Genomic DNA, 19530 nt, shown 5'->3' with positions numbered 1-19530 from the left:
CTGGAGGACGTCGATAGGTCACCTTTCAGGTCGGCATCCTTCTTCACTCTGAAGAAGGTTCCTGATCCAAAATGTCGCCTATAGATGCATCTCCTCCATAGATGCTGCCTGACCTGTTGAGTTACTCCAGCATTTTGACTCTATGCTGCCTGACCTGCTGAGTTACTCCAGCATTTTGACTCTATGCTGCCTGACCTGCTGAGTTACTCCAGCATTTTGACTATGCTCCCTGGCCTGCTGAGTTACTCCAGCCCTTTATAACTTTTAACATACTGTATATTAGTTCCATGCTGATTTAAATAATATGCCTTTTTTGGTAAACTCCTCTAATTATCTCATGATGTGGCAAAGAACAACCAGCTGGAGGAATTCAGTAGGTCTGGCAGAATCCGTGGAGGTAGAGGGATAGTTCACGTTTTGATTCGAGACCCTGCATTAGGATGAATCTCAACATGAAACATCTCAACCTCCACAGATGCCGCCTGACCTGCTAAGTTCCTCCGGCAATTTGCTTTTTGTTGCAGATTATGTAATCTGCATGTGTCTACCATATTATGTATTTGGGTGTGTTAAGCACCATATTTAATGTCATAAAATATGAAATAATGACCTGAGAATCATAACTAATAAAATATTGAAGTGCAAAAAGCAAATAGAGACAATAAAATGAGTTGAGTCCAACATTGTTAATGCAATACAATTAGGAAGTTATCTACACTGGAATTGCTACACTAGCCCCACAAGGAAAGGATACTGAGGTACCCCAGACTCCACTGTGAAATGTAAAGTGTTAACCAGTATTTGTACAAAATTGCCCCATTTCCTTTGGAGAGTTGGACTGGATAGACTTGCACATTTGCCATTTTCATTTTGACTACATGTAGGTGAAGGAGAGACTTGCAGGTTACAGTCAAATGTGTGTAAACCAGATGGGGGTCTCAGAATTAATTCTGATTTCATCAACAACTTGTCAATATAAATGACATTAATTATTATGTATCTCTCCCACACGATGAGGGAGATGAGGCATTGTCAATGGGCCCTTCATCAAATTCACTGCATAAGCATCAACGGACCAATGACATGTGTTTGCAGCCAAGTTACTACAATAAGACAAGATCATTGCCTGTTCTGCAGTTCATTGGTGCCAGACAAAATTCAAGAATTCAAGGACATTCTTGATAACCGGGAATTGTGATTCCCATCCAGTTTATTTTTTTTAGTTTTAGAGATACGTTGTATCTCCAGTTTTTAAATTCCATTTCGAATATTTCGGAGGACCAAGAAACCAAGGAAACAGAGTCTTTTCCCACTGAGTTTGTGCCGACTAACGATCCCCGCACACTATCCCACACAATAGGGACAATTTACAATCTTTACCGAAGCTAATTAACCTACAAACCTGTACGTCTTTGGAGTGTGGGAGGAAACTGGAGCACCGGGAGAAAACCCACGCGGTCATGGGGAGAACGTACAAACTCCGTACAGACACCAGTTGTGAGGATCGAACCCTGGTCTCTGGCCCTGTAAAGCAGCAAGTCTATTGCTGTGCCGCTATGCTGCCCAAAGTTGGTTGAGTCAATCACATTAAAGAATTTTAACAGCAGCAAACCTGAAAGGAAAATCAATCATTTTTAGTCAGTCTCAAAAATTATTTAACAGATGCAAAATACAGTTCAGAACAAACACACACGATTAAAGTAGAACTCAATGTCAACCAAATGTGGCCCTGTCAACTAGGGCATTTGCAGTTTGCCACCTCCTTATTTTCTATTATTAATTCCAGAGACTCATTTTCCATGACACCAATGGTCACATTGCCAACTCTTTTCTTTTTAAATTATGTACAAAAACTCAGCCTGTCCCGCTAAGTTGCTCCAGCTTTTTGTGTCTATCTTCTGTTTTTGTATTAATCTTTCTGGCTAGTTTTCTCCCAAACTAGGTGTCACTTATTCTTTGCTAGTTTGCTGTTTGCTAATCTTTCTATCCAATCTTCCACCTTTGCACAATAATATCATTATGTTTTTTCTTGAACTCTGTTGCTAACTTTAACTTATTAGTTAATCACAAATGCTCCTCGTGTATCCTCTGCTACTTTAGTTTCGTTTAACGCGGAAACAGGCCCTTCAGCCCACCAAACCCACGCGATCCCCATACACTAATAATATCCTGCACACTAGGGACAATTCTTTTTTTTTACCAAAGCCAATTAACCTACAAACATGTACTTCTTCGGAATGTGGGAGGAAAGCGGAGCACTGGGAGAAAACCCACACGGTCACAGGGAGAACATACAAACTCTGCACAATACAGCACCCATAGTCGGGATCGAACCCGGGTCTCGGGTGCTTTAAGGCGCTGCACCATCATGCCGCCCGTTGGGAGACTATGGACGTGGCCTACAAACTGATTGGAAGTTTCTCGTGAGACGCTCTTGTAAGTTTCATAGCAAAAGGATTTGAGTATAGGAGCAGGGAGGTTCTACTGCAGTTGTACAGGGTCTTGATGAGACCACACCTGGAGTATTGCGTACAGTTTTGGTCTCCTAATCTGAGGAAAGACATTCTTGCCATAGTGGGAGTACAGAGAAGGTTCACCAGACTGATTCCTGGGATGTCAGGACTTTCATATGAAGAAAGACTGGATAGACTCGGCTTGTACTCGCTAGAATTTAGAAAATTGAGGGGGATCATATAGAAACGTACAACATTCTTAAGGGGTTGGACAGGCTAGATGCAGGAAGTTTGTTCCCGATGTTGGGGAAGTCCAGAACAAGGGGTCACAGTTTAAGGATAAGGGGGAAATCTTTTAGGACCGAGATGAGGAAAACATTTTTCACACAGAGAGTGGCGAATCTCTGGAATTCTCTGCCACAGAAGGTAGTTGAGGCCAGTTCATTGGCTATATTTAAGATGTGACCCTTGTGGCTAAAGGGATCAGGGGGTATGGAGAGAAGGCAGATACAGGATACTGAGTTGGATGATCAGCCATGATCATATTGAATGGCGGTGCAGGCTCGAAGCACCTATTTTCTATGTTTATGTGATATCATCGGCAAGATTAGCCATGGCTTGAGAAGCAATTGTAAATGAAATCTACTTCAGTGCAAGTACACCAAGCATTCTCAACTCCATACCATTATCATTAATGACCAAAGCTATTTCAAGGAGTATAATCATTGCCACACCTATCCTAGTGAGTGTAAAATCAATGGAAGAGTACCTTCAGGAAAATCTCCAGGCAAGGATGTGCACCATTACAGCATGTCCAAAGAATCATCAGCATGCATTGCCATGTTTTGTCACTGCCTGCTTCCTCCCATTCTCCTGCTGTCATCCTTCAAGCTGAGCCTGAGCTCTCAATCTGCCTAGTTTACGGAACATGCAGAAAGTGATGATGAAAGTGGTGTCACAGGTAGATGGAGTGGTAAAGAAGGATTTTGGTACATTGGCCTTCATCAGCCAGGGTATTGAGTAGAGAATTTAGGACGTTATATTACAAATGGACACAAAGCATTGGGGGCTGCATTTGGAGTACTTTGTTCAGTTATAGTTACCCTTCTAAGGAAGGATGCTGTTAACTTTTGGTCACCCTGCTATAAAGGGAGAAAGGAAGAGAGAGAGAGTGAGAGGGGAGGGAGAGAGAGAGAGAGAGAGGGAGATACTTGAAGGGAGATTAGGAGAGGGACCAAGGGCTTTGCTTTAAGGAAAGAGGGGCAAAGTTTAAATGAGATGCAGGGAGCAATTTTTTTAACACGGTGGGTGATGAGTACCTGGAAAACGCACTGCCAGGGTTGGTGGCATTTAAAAGGCCATTAGATAGGCATATGGATATGATGGGGATGGAGGGATATGGAGTAGTTCAGGGTGAATACTGCCATGTGTACCAAGGTATATGGAGTAGTTCAGGGTGAATAACTTTGTTTTGCATGCTCATAAATTCAAAAGTGATAGGAGCAGCATTAGGCTATTCGGCCCATCAAGTCTACTCCGCCATTCAATCATGGCTGATCTATCTTTCCATCTTAACCCTATTCTCTTGCCTTTTCCCCATAACCCTTGACACCCGTACTAATCATGCTATCCAATTAGATCAGATAACACTGTACATATATCCAATCAAGTCAGACTCAAGTACAATATTCAAAATATTACACCTGGATGATATGAGACTCCTCCTCGCAGGCAAAGCAGACCACTTCCAAAAGACGTGGTCTGCATTAATGGACTTACTACAAGTATAAGGTGCAACAGTAATAATGGTGTACAATAAATGGTGCCAGGATCTGGTAACGGGGGATGAAAAATATGGTTGGTATATCCCTTTTTGCGGAGTTTTGTATAATAGAGCGACTGTTTCTCTTTCTTTCTCTTTTCTAGGGTCTATTTCTTAACTTTCTTCTCTAACTCTCTTTCTAATGGGCTTTTTTTTCCAACACTTTCCTGCACTATCACGACTCTTTCTCACTTTCCTTACTTCCTTTATTTCTATCTTTCTTAAAGCTCAAAAAATGAAGGGGTACAACAAATGTAATAAGATATATGTGGTGTGTATTACTGTAACATTGTACTTCTAATAAATAAATAAAAAAAATAAAAAAAATTAAAAAGTACAATAGGTCAAGCAAAGGGGAAGATAAAGAGTGTAGAATAAAGTTCTCAGCATTGTAGCACAACAGTTCCATAGACAAAGTCCAATGTTTACAATGGGGTAGAGATGAATCGGACAGTGCCCTGGGTTATAGAAGGACCATTCAGAGGCTTGATAAGATGGGAAGAAGCTGTTCCCGAGTTACATCATGTATGCTTTCAAGCTTCTACACCTTCTGCCCGACGGGGAGCTCAGAGAAGAAGGAATGACCCGGATGGGACAAGTCTTTCATTATGTTGGCTGCTTTTCCAAGGTAGTGCTGGGCTCCTGTGCGAACATATTATTTTAATTACTTCCTTGCACTAAAATTAATCATATTGCTCTTGCCAACTGAAGTCAGCAATTACCTGAGAGAGACAAGAGAGAGAGAGAGACACTTGTGTTTTATTGTCATATTGTCATATGTCCCAAAACAGAACAATTAAACTCTTGGTACACAAAAATGCTGGAGAAACTCAGCGGGTGCAGCAGCATCTATGGAGCAAAGGAAATAGGCAACGTTTCGGGCCGAAACCCTTCTTCAGACTAAAGAATTTAAATTCTTACTTGCAGCAGCACAACAGTTATGTACTCATATTTCTATGTAAACACCATAATAAACGAAAAAAAAGTTCAGTATATAAAAGCAAACCATTATATTGCAAACACAAGAACAATTGATTGAATCCTTTATTTGTCATTCAGACCTTTCGGTCTGAACGAAATGTTGTTGCCAATGTCCTCAAATCTAAGTAGTTTGGAGCTTAGTTAGAAGTTGCAGTGTAGGAAGGAACTACAGATGCTGGTTTACACCAAAGATAGACAGAAAATGCTGGAGTAACACAGCGGGACAGACACCATCTCTGGAGAGAAGGGATGGGTGACATTTCGGGATGGGACCCTTCTTCAAACTATAGTATTTAATAGCCTGATGGTTGTAGGGAAGAAGCTGCACCTGAACCTGGACGTTACAGTTTTCAGGCTCCTATACCTTCTTCCCGATGGCAGGAGTGAGATGAGAGCTTGGCCAGCATGGTGTGGGTCTCTGATTTTGCTGGCTGCCATTTTGAGGCAGCAACTCCTGTTGATCCCTTCGATGGTGGGGAGACCAGTAGTCGTGATGGGCTGGGTAGTTTATCCTAATTATAAATGAGATATTTAACTGAAGACTCATCAAAAGGATTTAAAGAGTTTTCAAAGAAATGTATTAGAGCAAGACTTTTATTTAGGACTGTACAGTTGTTCATACTTGGCAATCTTTGATTGCAACGCAAATGAGATAGTAATCAAGGCACATTAGTTTAAGCAGTTTATCACAGATGCTGCAGTTTAGTAAATTCCTGTGGTTACAGTCTCGGAAATGTAATTATTTTCAATACCACTCATTTAATTAACTGAAATATGTAGCAAATCCTTCACAGAAGTGAACTTCATGATGTTATTAAATTTTAAGCAATCATCGTCCGGCTGTTTCATTGACTATTGCTTAATTTCCTCATTCCCTTTCAGCTTTCTTGTCTTTGATGGCCAAAGATATTCTCCTTTCCTAGTATTACTCTCTGTTATCCAATTCTTTGGGAATGTGCTCCAACCTGTCCATTTTGTTTCCTTTACAGATACAACACGGAACCAGGCCCTTCAACCCACCGAGACCACACTGACTATCGATCACCCGTTCACACTAGTTCGATGTTATCCCACTTTCCCAGCTAATCCCTGCACACAAGGGGCAATTTACAGAGGCCAATTAACCTACAAACCTCCATGTTCGCAAGTTCACAAGTTACAGGAGTAGAATTAGGCCATTCGGCCCATCGAGTTTACTCCGTCATTCAATCAAGGCTGATCTCTGCCTCCTAATCCCATTTTCCTGCCTACTCCCCAGAATCCTTGACACCCGTTCTAATCAAGAACTTGTCTATCTTGTGGTTTAAGGCACAAGAGTGCCGCTTGTGCCATAAAAATATCCACTGACGGCCTCCATAGCCCTCTGTGGCAATGAGTCCCACAGATTAACTACCCTCTGACTAAAGAAGTTCCTCCTTTCTAAAAGAGCGGCCTTTAATTCTGAGGCTATGACCTCTGCTCCTAGATTTTCCTACCAAACATCCTTTCCACATCCACTCCATCTGTGCCCTTCATTATTATGTAAGTTTCAATGAAGTCCCCCCTCAACCTAAACTCCAGCAAGTAGATGCCGAGTGCTGTCAAACGCTCATCATATGCTTACCCATTAATTCCAATAATCATTCATATAAACCTCCTCTGAACCCTCTCCAGAGCCAGCACATCCTTCCTCAGATATGGGACTCAAATTTGCTCACAGTACTCCAAATGTGGCCTGACCAGCACTTTATACAGCCTCAGCATTACATCTCTGTATTTGTATTCCAGTCCTCTTGATATAAATGCTAGCATTGAATTTGCCTTCCTTAGTACCAAATCGACTTGCAAATTAACTTTTTGGGAGTCATGCACCAGCACTCCCAAGTCCCTTTGCAACTCCGATTTCTGGATTCTCTTTCCATTTAGAAAATAATCTACGCTTTTATTCTTAATACCAAAATGCATGACTCCACACTTTGCTACACTATATTTTATCTGCCACTTCTCTGCTCGCTCATCTAACCTGTCCAAGTCCTTTTGCAGAGTCCTTGCTTCCTCTACACTACCTGCTCCTCCACCTATCAAGTTAAGTCAAGTCAATCTTAGCATCAACTGCAAACTTGGCCACAAAGCCTTCAATCCTCTTATCCAAATAATTAATGCACAACGTGAGAAGAGGCCCCAGCACCGACCTTTGCAGAACTCCACTAGTCACTGGCAGCCAACCTGAAAAAGCGCCTTTTATTGCAACTCTTTGTCTTCTGCCATCCAGCCTTCTCTCTGTCCATGCTAGTATCTTGCCTTCAATACCATGGGCTCTCATCTCTCCGTAGCAGCCTGACGTGTGGCACTTTATCGAAGGCCTTCTGAAACATGGCACGTGGTAGGAAACTGGAGCACTCAGAGGTAACCCATGCGATCACAGGGAGAATATGCAGATTTCGCACAGGACCCGAGGTCATGATGAAACCCGAGGCTCTGGCAATGTGAGGCAGCAGGTCTACCCGCTGCGCCACTGTGCCGCTTCTTGCCATCAAAAGGCTGGGCACTACCTACCAATAGGTTCCCTTTATGATCATCATCGGTGTGCTGCAAAGAACCATCCTTATTATTAGCTAAACATGGCACCAATATCTCCTTCGGCCTATTCACTGCTTCTACCTCATTTGCCAATTTGTCCAAGGAGTTGGGATGAGTCTTAAAACTTTCCACAACTAACTACTGAGAAGCCATCGCCAGCACTACAATTTCTATTATTTTGCTACCTATTCTACCCTGTCTCAGCCAGTGATTCAGACAGAATCAAACAACTTTCCACTCTGGCAGTCAACGCTGGAAACCGGAAATTAAGACCGAAGATGCTGATAACAGAGTTAATGTTTTACTGAGCTAGTCCTGATGAAAGGTCATCAAGCTGAAATTATGCCATTGTATCTCTCCGCAGATGCTGCCTGACCTACTGGGTATTCCTTATTTTCTGTTCGCCACTTTTCGCGATCAATAAATGTTGATGCATCTAAATTTCAATTGATATTTGGCACCATTTCCTACAAGCCATTTCTGCTCCCTGATTCTGATGGATGTTACCAGGCTATTCTTTGGTAAATCTTCACTGAAGATGAACACAAAATGCTGGATTAACGCAACGGGACAGGCAGCACCCTCTGGAGAGAAGGAATGGGTGACGTTTCGGCTGAGACCTTTCTTCAGAATGAGAATCGGGGAGGTGGAGACTAGAGATATGGTAGGGTAAGGTGTGAAAACTTCACCTCAGTTAACGATGTGCCATTCTACGTTTCTAGTCTCCCCCTCCCCTGACTCAGTCTGAATTAAAAATGTCTCGACCTGAAATTTCACCCAATCCTTCTCTCCAGGGATGCTGCCTGTCCGGCTGAGTTACTATAGCATTTTGTGTCTATCTTCAGCATTTGCCAATGAGATCAGTGGAGGTGAATCGTGTATAGACAATAGCCAATAGATGCAGGAGTAGGCCATTTGGCCCTTCGAGCCAGCACCGCCATTCAATGTGATCATGGCTGATCATCCCCAATCAGTACCCCTTTCCTGCCTTCTCCCCATATCCCCTGACTCCGCTATTTTTAAGAACCCTATCTAGCTCTCTCTTGAAAACATCCAGAAAACCGGCCTCCGCCGCCCTCTGAGGCAGAGAATTCTACAGACTCACCAATGACCAATGTAATGAACAAAGGATGTAACACCTCACATGTTGATGCAAGTTAACGTTAGTTTATGGCTCCAGTGATCAACATGAAATGTGCTGAAAATCTTATAACAATGCATTTTAGTGCCAACATTTCACATCATAAAAATTCTATGTTATCATATATAATATAAATTACTTGGGTAAACGAATCATCATGTAATTACACCCTGTCACCAGTAATAACACTGCATTCAAATACTCTATTGTACCTAATAGAGAATTACTCTGAATAGAGTTATTCATCAAACTTGTAGTTTTGCATTTTATACCCTCTTGAGGTTATCTGTACTCCTCAAAATCAAGTAACATGATTATAGGGTTGGTGAGTGAGACTTAAAAATGGGTTCTCTCTGCTATATATTTTGGCAAATATAATTCTCACAGATGCTCTTGTATGTGTTTCCCCAATAGAGCATAGAACAGTACAGTACAAACACAGGTCCTTCAGCCCACAATGTCTGTGCCGAACATGATGCCAAGACCAACTCTTATCTGCCTGCAACATAATCGATATTCTATGTCTACCTAAAACATACAAGTTTCCAGCATTGCTGTCTTTTGTACCTTCTGTTACTGAAACTGTCTATTGCCAGCTCCATATCATTATTGAATCTGCACAGCTGTCACGAAAGCTTTGTTATCCACAAACTTATTCCGGTGCATTTCTGGCTAACATACCATCTTCCAAAGTTTGAATGTTATATAATATTCTACTGCCACTGTCCTGACTCATACTAATGGTAGCAATGTTACAAAATTTTGAGATTTTAAAAATCAAGTCTGTAATTTATCCCATCAGATAAAGCATAAAAATAAGTTTAATTTGACACCTAATTCACTTTCATATCTCAAGTATTTAAAAAGTTATGGCCATTTTCATACTCGGAAATGAGCATCTTGTTCCCTATTGATTTTCTATGGACATAACAAAAAAGTTGTGATCGTGAACAGTCAAAAGCCCATAACTTTCTTAAAAATTAAGAGAACTGAATGAAATTTTCAGTTATCATAGATTGAAGCATTCTGAAACAAATATAAAATAATCTTACTTGGATGACCTGAAATTAAAGCATATAATTAGTTAGTTACCTAATTGTAGCTAATTTCAGACTTCAATTACTAGATCTAAACATCTATCCATTTCTTAATAAATGATTAACATTTTTAAATAGCCTAAATGTCCAAATAATATTCACAAATAATTCACAATAAAACATGATTTTTAAATCTCATTTACATTAATTTATAGGCCAAATGGAAGGAATTCAGTGTTCAATTGCTGTAAATAAATGCCCATTTAAATCAGCTTTCCAGTGGGTCCCTGTGGAACGCGCTGGTTTAGAACGTTCACATTGCGGTAGATTTGTGCCCCCAAATGCCCAGAAAAATACTGCGCGATATAATGGGCCCAAAATGAGCTACTCGCAATATTAAACTTTGTATAAAGGTATCTTTAGAAGCCCTTTTTAATGTAAAAATATACAACCTACCTTCTGTGGTTTGCTTTATGAGGCCCTGCGGTTGCTGGCGGTCGCGGGTTTAGAGATTGATTTTTAAACTACTATAACTATTATTCAAGGCCTTTAAACCTAATAATAGCTTTTGCGACGGGGTCTTCCAGCGATTTTTCGTTAATAATTAACTAGGCTGAACATCTTCGATTTGAACAGCCTAGAGAAAATCGCGTTTTAAACCCGCCCCCTCTAAACGGCGCCAAAATCGCGCACACCCGCAGCGACAGATTTTCAAAGACGCTTCAGGTAGGCTTTGCAACATACCTACTAATGGGCCTGTCCCACTTACGCGACTTTTTCGGCGACTGCCTGCACCCGTCACAGGTCTTTGCAGGTCGTCGAAAATGTTCGACGTTGAAAATCCAGCGGCGACCAGAAAGATGCTACGACTCTTTGGGCGACTGAGGAAACTACTCACGACCACACAAGCGACATGCCGGTGACATGTCGCGGGGTGAAGCCTGTATTGTCATGAGCAGTCACAAAAAAAAGTGTCGTACCTTGTTCTGGTCGTGCTGGATTTTCAACACGTGAAAATTTTCGGCGACCTGCAACGACCTATGATGGGTGCCGGCAGTCGCCAAAAAAATCGTATAAGGGGGACAGGCCCATAAATTCTATTGGCCTATAATCTATGTGTTATGACCAATATACAATAGGTGCAGGAGTAGGCCTTTCTGCCCTGCGAGCCAGCATTACATGTAACTACCTTACATTGGATTAGAATTAAGCAATGTCTTGATTTTAATATTTCCTCTCCTTTCAAGTTCTTCTGAAGTCTCTTTTGACCCTATCACTATAGCCTTCTAAAATAATGGAGAGTGTTCAAGAATATATTAGTGGATTAACTAAATGGGCAAGATGGAATACAAAATGAAAAATTATACTGTCATCTATTTTGTTGAAAGGGTGGAATATATTAAACCGATGAGAATTTGAAAGGTATTGGCATTCAAAAGGACCTTGATACCTCTTTTCTTGCATATGAATTATTGAAAGCTACCATGCAGGTACAAGAACCAATTAGGAAGAATAAAGAGACTTTGACCTCTATTGCAAGAATAGAGAAAACATATTCCACATACATACGGCCCAGGGTGGTGAATCTGTAGAATTAATTGCCACAGAAGGCTGTGGAGGCCAAGTCAATGGATATGTTTAAGGCAGATAGGTTCTTGATTGGTATGAGTATCAGGAGCTATGGGGTTAGGAGGGAGAGATAGATCAGCCATGATTGGATGGTGGGGTAGACTTGATGGGCCGAATGGCCTACTTAAGCTCCTATCACATGAATATAGAGTACAATTCAGCTTGCCCTTCCTAAAGAAGGATACCGTGTAATTAAAGGAGTGCAGGAAACATTCAATAGATTAATTCCTTGGATGAAGTGTTTTGTTGTGCAGGGAGAGGTTACGTTTGTTGGGCTAATTTTAGAAGAATAAGAGATCATATAATTAAGGAACTTAATGCTGTTAAAGGTTTTACAGAAATACTAGCCCTAGGATCAGTCATGTGAACATATATTTGGTGCAGAGGTGTAAATATGCTTTTTCTAAGCTTCCCCCCAATCTAGTTCAGTCAATAAAATACTGATTCAAGCACTTGAACAACTAAACTTTATTCTTGGATAACACAACAAATTCCCCTATACGATACCTAAACCACCACGGGTTCGATCCTTGTATCTGCTTGGCCAAGCCCTCTAGCCTCGTGCAAGCAGAGACACTCCAAAAGGTCACACAGTCCCAAGTACTCTTCCAGAAGGTCGACAAAGGACCTCGTGGAGGCTGCCTTTAAAAGGTCCCCGAACCTTGAGGGGCCGAACTACATGGAGGTGGTCATGAAGTTACATGAAGCTTCCAGAAGGGAGCCAACACAAATGAATAGTGCAACATTTGCCCTCGGATTTGAACAGTTCCTCCAAGGCTCAACATTTCAACCAATCAACATTTAACAGGGTAACCGTCTCGCAGCATTTTTTATACTATGTACATTTAGTTTGCATTGATCCAATCAACTCTATGCATTTTACACCTCATTGTAAGAACTCTGCAGATGTCTCATTCATTCTCTGCAACACTGATCTGGGCCCCAGACTTAGTGGCACCATTCAGCAGCTTGTCTTACTTCTGCAGAGCACATCAAACTTGACCAAAATGGCATAACAGTCCATAAGTCCTTACTAAATTTTGGTGCTACGGCTGCTCTGTTTTAGCCAGGATTAACATTCCTCCCTTTTATCATATATGATAACCAGCGCAAATCCCCTCCATCTGTGTTGTCAATCCCTCTATATTTGATCCATAGTTGAACCTAAGAGAACTTGGGATGAAGTAAGTTACCATTCATGTGCTGATGCTTTCCCATACATTCCTGTCATCCACTGTCAACCACAAGCCCTTTTTCTGTACTATTCTGTGATACGATCTTTCCCATACTAGGATGAACACTAACATGTAGTCAGTTATCTCCTCAGTCACACGGTGGTTTCCAATGTATTCCTGATGATGGTTCCTCATATAAATTTCAACTGGGTTCAGTCCAGATTTCGCTACAGGCGTGACTCTTATTCAAAATAACCCTGGGGAGTGCTCCAATTCAGCCAAATTCAGTCTCAGCCTTCAATTTAATATTTTGAACTTCAGGGTCACCCTTTTCCATTCTACAGCTTGTGGTCAATAAGCACAATTAAATTCAATTGCTGTGGAATTCCCAGCTGTTCTAATTTCATCAATTAATTTCCATATGTTGTAGATTACTATATAGCCAATTAAGAATGCTGAATCTAGGAACAATTTATTTACACCTTGATAATAGGAGTCGCTTTATTATCAAGGGTTAGATAAATTTTGATTCACCGGTCAAATACATCAACTTTGACAACATGTACCCATTCCCCCAGTACTTCTAATCCAATGTACTTTTCTTAGTACATTGAACAGATTCATAAGTTTCTTCCTTATAATTAGTCTCCTTTTACCACTGAGTAACTTTCTGGATGGTTAGTATTGACCTTTCCGAGGGGAACTCATTATTTAAACTTTCAGTCTACCTCATCATTCTACACCTTACGTTCCATGGGTATTTCTTAACCTGATATCTGCGAAGGTCTGTCCTTTTCTTGATAGCCACTAAACAGTCCCGTCCCATCTTAGATTATCCTCCTATGGGTGAGACAAGAAAAGAATGCCATGTCAACAATCAATTTTCCAATTATTTTTAAAACTATATCCCATAAGCCATTTCCAAATCTCAAATTTTAAAGTCCTTCCAATTCATCACAATTTAGAGATCGAATTCAGAATTTTGTCAATTTATTTCTAATAACTAAAATTTAGGCGCAGAGTAGGCGTCCCCGAATCACAGAGGAGTATTCATTTCCAGATTTCCAAATTTAATTTTTCAAGTTGGAGCTTGCCCCAATGGCCTTCAGAGGCTATCTGTATTTCTTCAGAAAGTTTTCGACGTAATTCTTTACTTTTCCCTTCACTGGTGTCAAATATATGTTATGTTCTTATATCGTTCTTATATATATTTTTTGTCCATTTGAATGTAGTTTGTTGTGTTCTTTTTATATTGTTTTTGGCTCATATGTGGGGGGTGGGGGTGGGTGGGGGGAAACTTTAAAATCACTTCCCTGCACGGGAGACCCGACCTTTTTCCTGTCGGATCTCCGTTGTCGTTGAGGCCTAGTACCGTGTAGCGGCCTCCAACCGGAACGACCTGGGGCTCCAGTCCCGGAGCCTGCCGACAACTCACCATCATGGGGCTGGCCGGCCTCGGAGCGTGGGGAGCGATGGTGGCGAGCTTTGGAGGCTCCAGCCGCAGGCCCGGTGGACGGTGACATCGGGAGCTCGCGGGTCCCTGGTGGGAGACCGCTTTTCGGAGCTCCCGCAACGGAACTTCTCCCGCCCGTGTCGCGGGGTTGGAATGACCGTACATCGCCCAGCGCGGCCTTAACGGCCGTGGGACTTACCATCGCCCGCCAGGGGCTTTAACATCAGGAGAAGAATGGAACACAGGGGAGAGAAAAGACTTTGCCTTCCATCACAGTGAGGAGGAGATTCACTGTGATGGATGTTTGTGTGAATTAAATTGTTTGTGTGTCTTGTAGAAATTGGTTCTTTTTGTATAGCTGTAGAAACAGAGTTTCGTTTGAGCCTCATTTGAGGTTCAAATGACAATGAATAAATATTGTATTGTAAAGTTGGGCACTAAGATATGTATCTTCTTTTTCCTTCTCTATGTTAATTCTGAAGGAGTAGGAATACTGAGGATAGCCTTCTTTATCTATTGACCTTTCCCAGATGGTATATATTAAAGGGACAGGATAGTATCACTTCTTCCTTGCGGTTCGTCCTTGTCTCTGGGGAGCTACCTGGATGGAGATGATGGCTACTCATCCTACCTGAGCAGTGCCTTCCACCCGTTCTTGAGGGTCCACATACTCTTTTACCTCACTCCCCAGATAATGGCGTGTTGTAGGTGACACTGTCCTGGAGGCATAACAACTTAATGTCAAGTTATTAACCAAGTTTACAATTGCTCCTATTCCTTACTCCTACACATCCTGTACAATAAATTCATTTCTTCTTTCCCTAGTGCCAATCTGAGTTCCCTTCAATTCTTTTCCTTTTCTTTTGACACCAGTTACTGTGTTCCTTTTCTTAATTTCTTTATTGCTTCTTGATATCTCCTTCACTCTGCTATATTTTTCCTTCTGGCTGGGCATTCTTTACTCCAATAACCTAATTGTTTACAGATACAACCAGCTCCTAGATTACAGAGTTCTTTGCTTTATGTTTTTTCTTGGACAGTTATAGAATTGCTTACAATTTTTCCTTATGTGATTTTCAGTTTTTACGATGATAGTACATCCAATTCTTTCATTCTGGTAAATTACTTTTGTGGGTTCTCGGGTAGAGGTCATATTACCAAGTCCACAATTCCTGGACGGGTTGGTAAGTCAGGACTGAGAGAATGGGTTAGTTTGAGTAAACAGTATGTGTCTTCTTGGTTCCTGACATTCTGTCCAGCTCTCTCTCTGTTTTCTTGGGTCCCAGTAGTCTCTTGAATTGAAGGACCTCCTATAATTATCTTGGATATTTCTATATCCTCTAGGATCTCGAATATCCTCATGATCCTGGAACTTATTTCCTTGCCCCCTCTCTCTCACTTGCTCCCTTGTCAGACAGGCTCGACTCCAGTGTCCCATTCCCCCACAAGTATAACATTGATTAGGTAATGTGGTTGAATTTATTTTACCACTGGATTCCAGTAGATCTCTATACTTTAAATTTACAGGGACTAGTTTCCTTTCAGGAGATCGACCTCTTCGCTGTTCCCTGTGCTTTCCTTCATCTCTACCCCTTTCCTTTTTACTGCCTGAAGGTTGATCTACTTCACCATCTTTCACTTCTATTCCAAGTTTAGAAATTGACTTTTCCCAACTCACCATCCACCTAACTTATTTATTCGCCTTTCATTCCTCATAATATTTCTTCCGTAATCCTATTAATTCCTTTGCACTCTCACTATTAAAATGCTGCCAAATGATTTGTTCTGTGTACTTTATCCCTTTTATTGTTCTACTGCCTCCCAGCAGCCATAGTTTGTTTCCTAATTTCTTATTTAGCGCTCCCGACAAGTCTCTTAATTTCTCTGCCTTGTGTGGGAACATTGCATATTATTTGCAATAGGCTCCGAGCATCTTCTGTCATATACGGGTCTAGGCTGTTCCCCATGCCCCCGGACAACCAAAACAAATTCCTAAATCCTTCACACCTTTCCAATAATTCACTCCTCCCTTTCAATCTCTAAAGTTACCAAGCTCACTCCTGAACAGTGGCTAACGGCTCCGACGCGTTAGCAGCCTCCCACCTCTTCACTCCTTTGCACAATCAATCCTTCCAATCTACTAGAGAAGGGGCAGTGCTGGACCTCCTGTTAGGAAATGAGACAGGTCAGGTGGCGGAGGTATGCGTTGGGGAACACTTCGGGTCCAGTGATCACAATACCATTAGTTTCAACATAATTATGGAGAGGGTCAGAACTGGACCAAGGGTTGAGATTTTTGATTGGAGAAAGGCTAACTTTGATGAGATGCGAAAGGATTTAAAAGGAGTGAATTGGGACATTTTGTTTTATGGGAAGGATGTAGAAGAGAAATGGAGGATATTTAAAGGGGAAATTTTAAGAGTACAGAATCTTTATGTCCCTGTTCGGCTGAAAGGAAATAGTAAAAATTGGAAAGAGCCATGGTTTTCAAGGGAAATTGGACACTTGGTTCGGAAAAAGAGAGAGATTACAATAATTATAGGCAGCATGGAGTGAATGAGGTGCTTGTGGAGTATAAAGAATGTAAAAAGAATCTTATGGAATCAAATCCATTGCCGATTACCATAAAGTTAACACCCCCCCCCCCCCTCCCCCAGACAACGCCTCCCTTCCTGACGAGCTAAACCACTTCTATGATTTTTAACAGATCGCCCACAGACTGTCAGGATGGGGTCCAATTACTCCCCAGTCCTGACGCTCAGCACAGGAGCGCCACAAGGTTGTGTGCTGAGTCCCATCTTGTATACAATATACACTTATGACTGTATACCAACACACAATACAAACAGGATCATCAAGTTTGCGGACGACACGACTGTGGTGGGACTGATAAACAACAACGACGAGTCTGCCTACTGGGATGAAGTCCAAAAACTGACTGTCTGGTGTACCAAAAACAACCTGGTACTCAACCCATCAAAGACAAAAGAGCTGGTCGTTGACTTCAGGAGGAAGAGGAGAGAGGAACCTGCTCCCTTATACATCAAAGGAGACATGGTGGAGAGGGTCACTGGCTTTAAGTTCCTGGGAATAAACATCTCCCAGGACCTCAAATGGCAAATGAACACCGTCACTCTCGTGAAGAAGTCACATCAGCGGCTGTATTTCCTGAGGTCTCTGCGGAGAGCAAACGTCTCACAGCCGCTGCTGTTGTCCTTCTACCGATGCGCCGTGGAAAGTATCCTCTCCTATGGAATCCTGGTGTGGTTTGCTAGCTGTACTGTGGCTGAGAGGAGGGCGCTGCAGGGAATTATTAAAACTGCGCAGAGCATTACAAACGCCCAACTGCCCTCCTTGGATGACATATATAGGGCCCGATGCTTGCGCCGGGCCACAAATATCAAGCAGGACACATCCCACCCTGCCAACCACCTTTTGACTCTGCTACCCTCTGGGAGGCGATTCAGGACTCTGAAGGCTCGCACCGGTAGACTAAAAAATAGTTTCTACCCATGTGCGATAAAAGAGCTAAATTCCAACAGAGAATGCTGGGGAAGCAAAATGTAATTCCAAGAAATGCCGCCAAATTCTTTTAAATTCTTTTAAATTCTTTTAAAATACCTATTTATTATTTACTAATAAGTGTACATATGTGTTAATGGTTGTCGTGTTTGTATTTTTTTTAACCGGAGGAGATGTAATGGAATTTCGTTGCACAGTATTGTGCAATGACAATAAACGTATTCATTCATTCATTCATGCTCGCTTTGACCGGGACAACAAAACTCCAGCCACCAAAGTTGCTCCACCCCCGAACGAACAACCCCTCAGTCTCTCCACCTCTGCTGTACAAGATGCACTGAGCAAGGTGAATGAGCACAAAGCTGCCGGCCCCGATGGCATCCCCGGGCGGGTGCTCAGGGCATGTGCTGGACAACTATCCCTGGTCTTCACTGACATTTTCAATCTGTCACTGGCCCAGGGTGTCGTCCCCACTTGCCTCAAGACATCAACCATTGTGCCAGTGCCCAAACAATCAGCTTCAGGGAGTCTCAACGACTTCCGCCCAGTGGCACTCACCCCTGTCATTGCAAAGTGCTTCGAGCGGCTGATCCTAGCTCACCTCAAAGCCAGCCTCCCCCCCACACTGGACCCCCATCAGTTTGCCTACCGGACCAACAGGTCTACAGAGGACGCCATATCGGCGGCCCTACACTCTGCCCTGACCCTCCTGGACAGCAATAACACCTACATCAGGTTGCTGTTCATTGATTTCAGCTCCGCCTTTAACACTGTCATCCCCGCTAGCTTGATCACCAAACTCAGCAGACTTGGCATCTCCACCTCCCTCTGCAATTGGACACTGGATTTCCTCACCAATAGACCACAGTCTGTTAGGGCAACAACCTCACCTCCTCCACTATAACACTGAACACCGGCGTGCCACAGGGCTGTGTGCTCAGCCCTCTCCTCTACTCCCTCTTCACCCATGACTGCATCCCTAAGAATGGCTCCAACGCCATCATTAAATTTGCCGACGACACCACGGTGGTAGGACTGATCAGTGACAACGACGAGTCAGCCTACAGGAAGGAGGTCCAGCACCTGGCAGCCTGGTGTGCCAACAATAACCTCGTCCTCAATTCCAAGAAGACAAAGGAAATTATTGTTGACTTCAGGAAGAACAGAGGGGGCAGACATACCCCCATCCATATAAACGGGACTGAGGTGGAGCGCGTCTTCAACTACAAATTCCTCGGGGTACACATCTCGGAGGATCTGTCCTGGTCCCTCAATACCTCCAAACTGATCAAAAAGGCGCAGCAGCGCCTTTACTTACTGAGGAGGCTCAAGAAAGCTCACCTGTCCCCCCAGATCCTGACCAACTTTTACCGCTGTACCATCGAAAGCATCCTGACCACCTGCTTCACGGTATGGTACAGCAGTTGCACCATAGCTGACAGGAAGACACTACAGCGGGTGGTGAAAACCGCACAGTACATCATCGGTGTCCCGCTCCCTGCCATGGATGCCCTCCACCGAAACCGGTGTCTGAGACAGGCCGGGAAGATCATCAAGGACCCCTCCCACCCCAACCATGGACTGTTTGCCCTTCTCCCATCAGGGAGGCGGTACAGGAGCCTCAGGTCTCGTACAAGTAGGATGAGGAACAGCTTCTTCAACAACACTATCACATTGCTGAACTCGGAGTCCCGCCGATAGATTTCTCCAGTCTCTCCGTCCACATTGTTTGCTTATTCTGTATTTTTATTTCTATAT

At 42.6% G+C, this 19530-nt stretch overlaps 1 long non-coding RNA gene across 1 annotated transcript in view; it reads right to left on the bottom strand.

Annotated features, from left to right (window-relative positions):
* The window catches only part of LOC116979554, a 45429-nt gene that overhangs the window by 14546 nt on the left and 11353 nt on the right, over window positions 1–19530 (bottom strand). The window contains exons 2-3 of the long non-coding RNA XR_004413742.1: window positions 4823–4997; window positions 1403–1612 (exon numbers count right to left, since the gene is read on the bottom strand). This is a non-coding gene — a long non-coding RNA (uncharacterized LOC116979554). The remainder of the gene's footprint in view (window positions 1–1402; window positions 1613–4822; window positions 4998–19530) is intronic.

Source organism: Amblyraja radiata, chromosome 13 (assembly GCF_010909765.2).
Source record: "Amblyraja radiata isolate CabotCenter1 chromosome 13, sAmbRad1.1.pri, whole genome shotgun sequence".
NCBI classification, from domain to species: domain Eukaryota; kingdom Metazoa; phylum Chordata; class Chondrichthyes; order Rajiformes; family Rajidae; genus Amblyraja; species Amblyraja radiata.
Note: the sequence above shows the minus strand (reverse complement) of the source record. Positions and strands in the feature narration are given on the sequence as shown.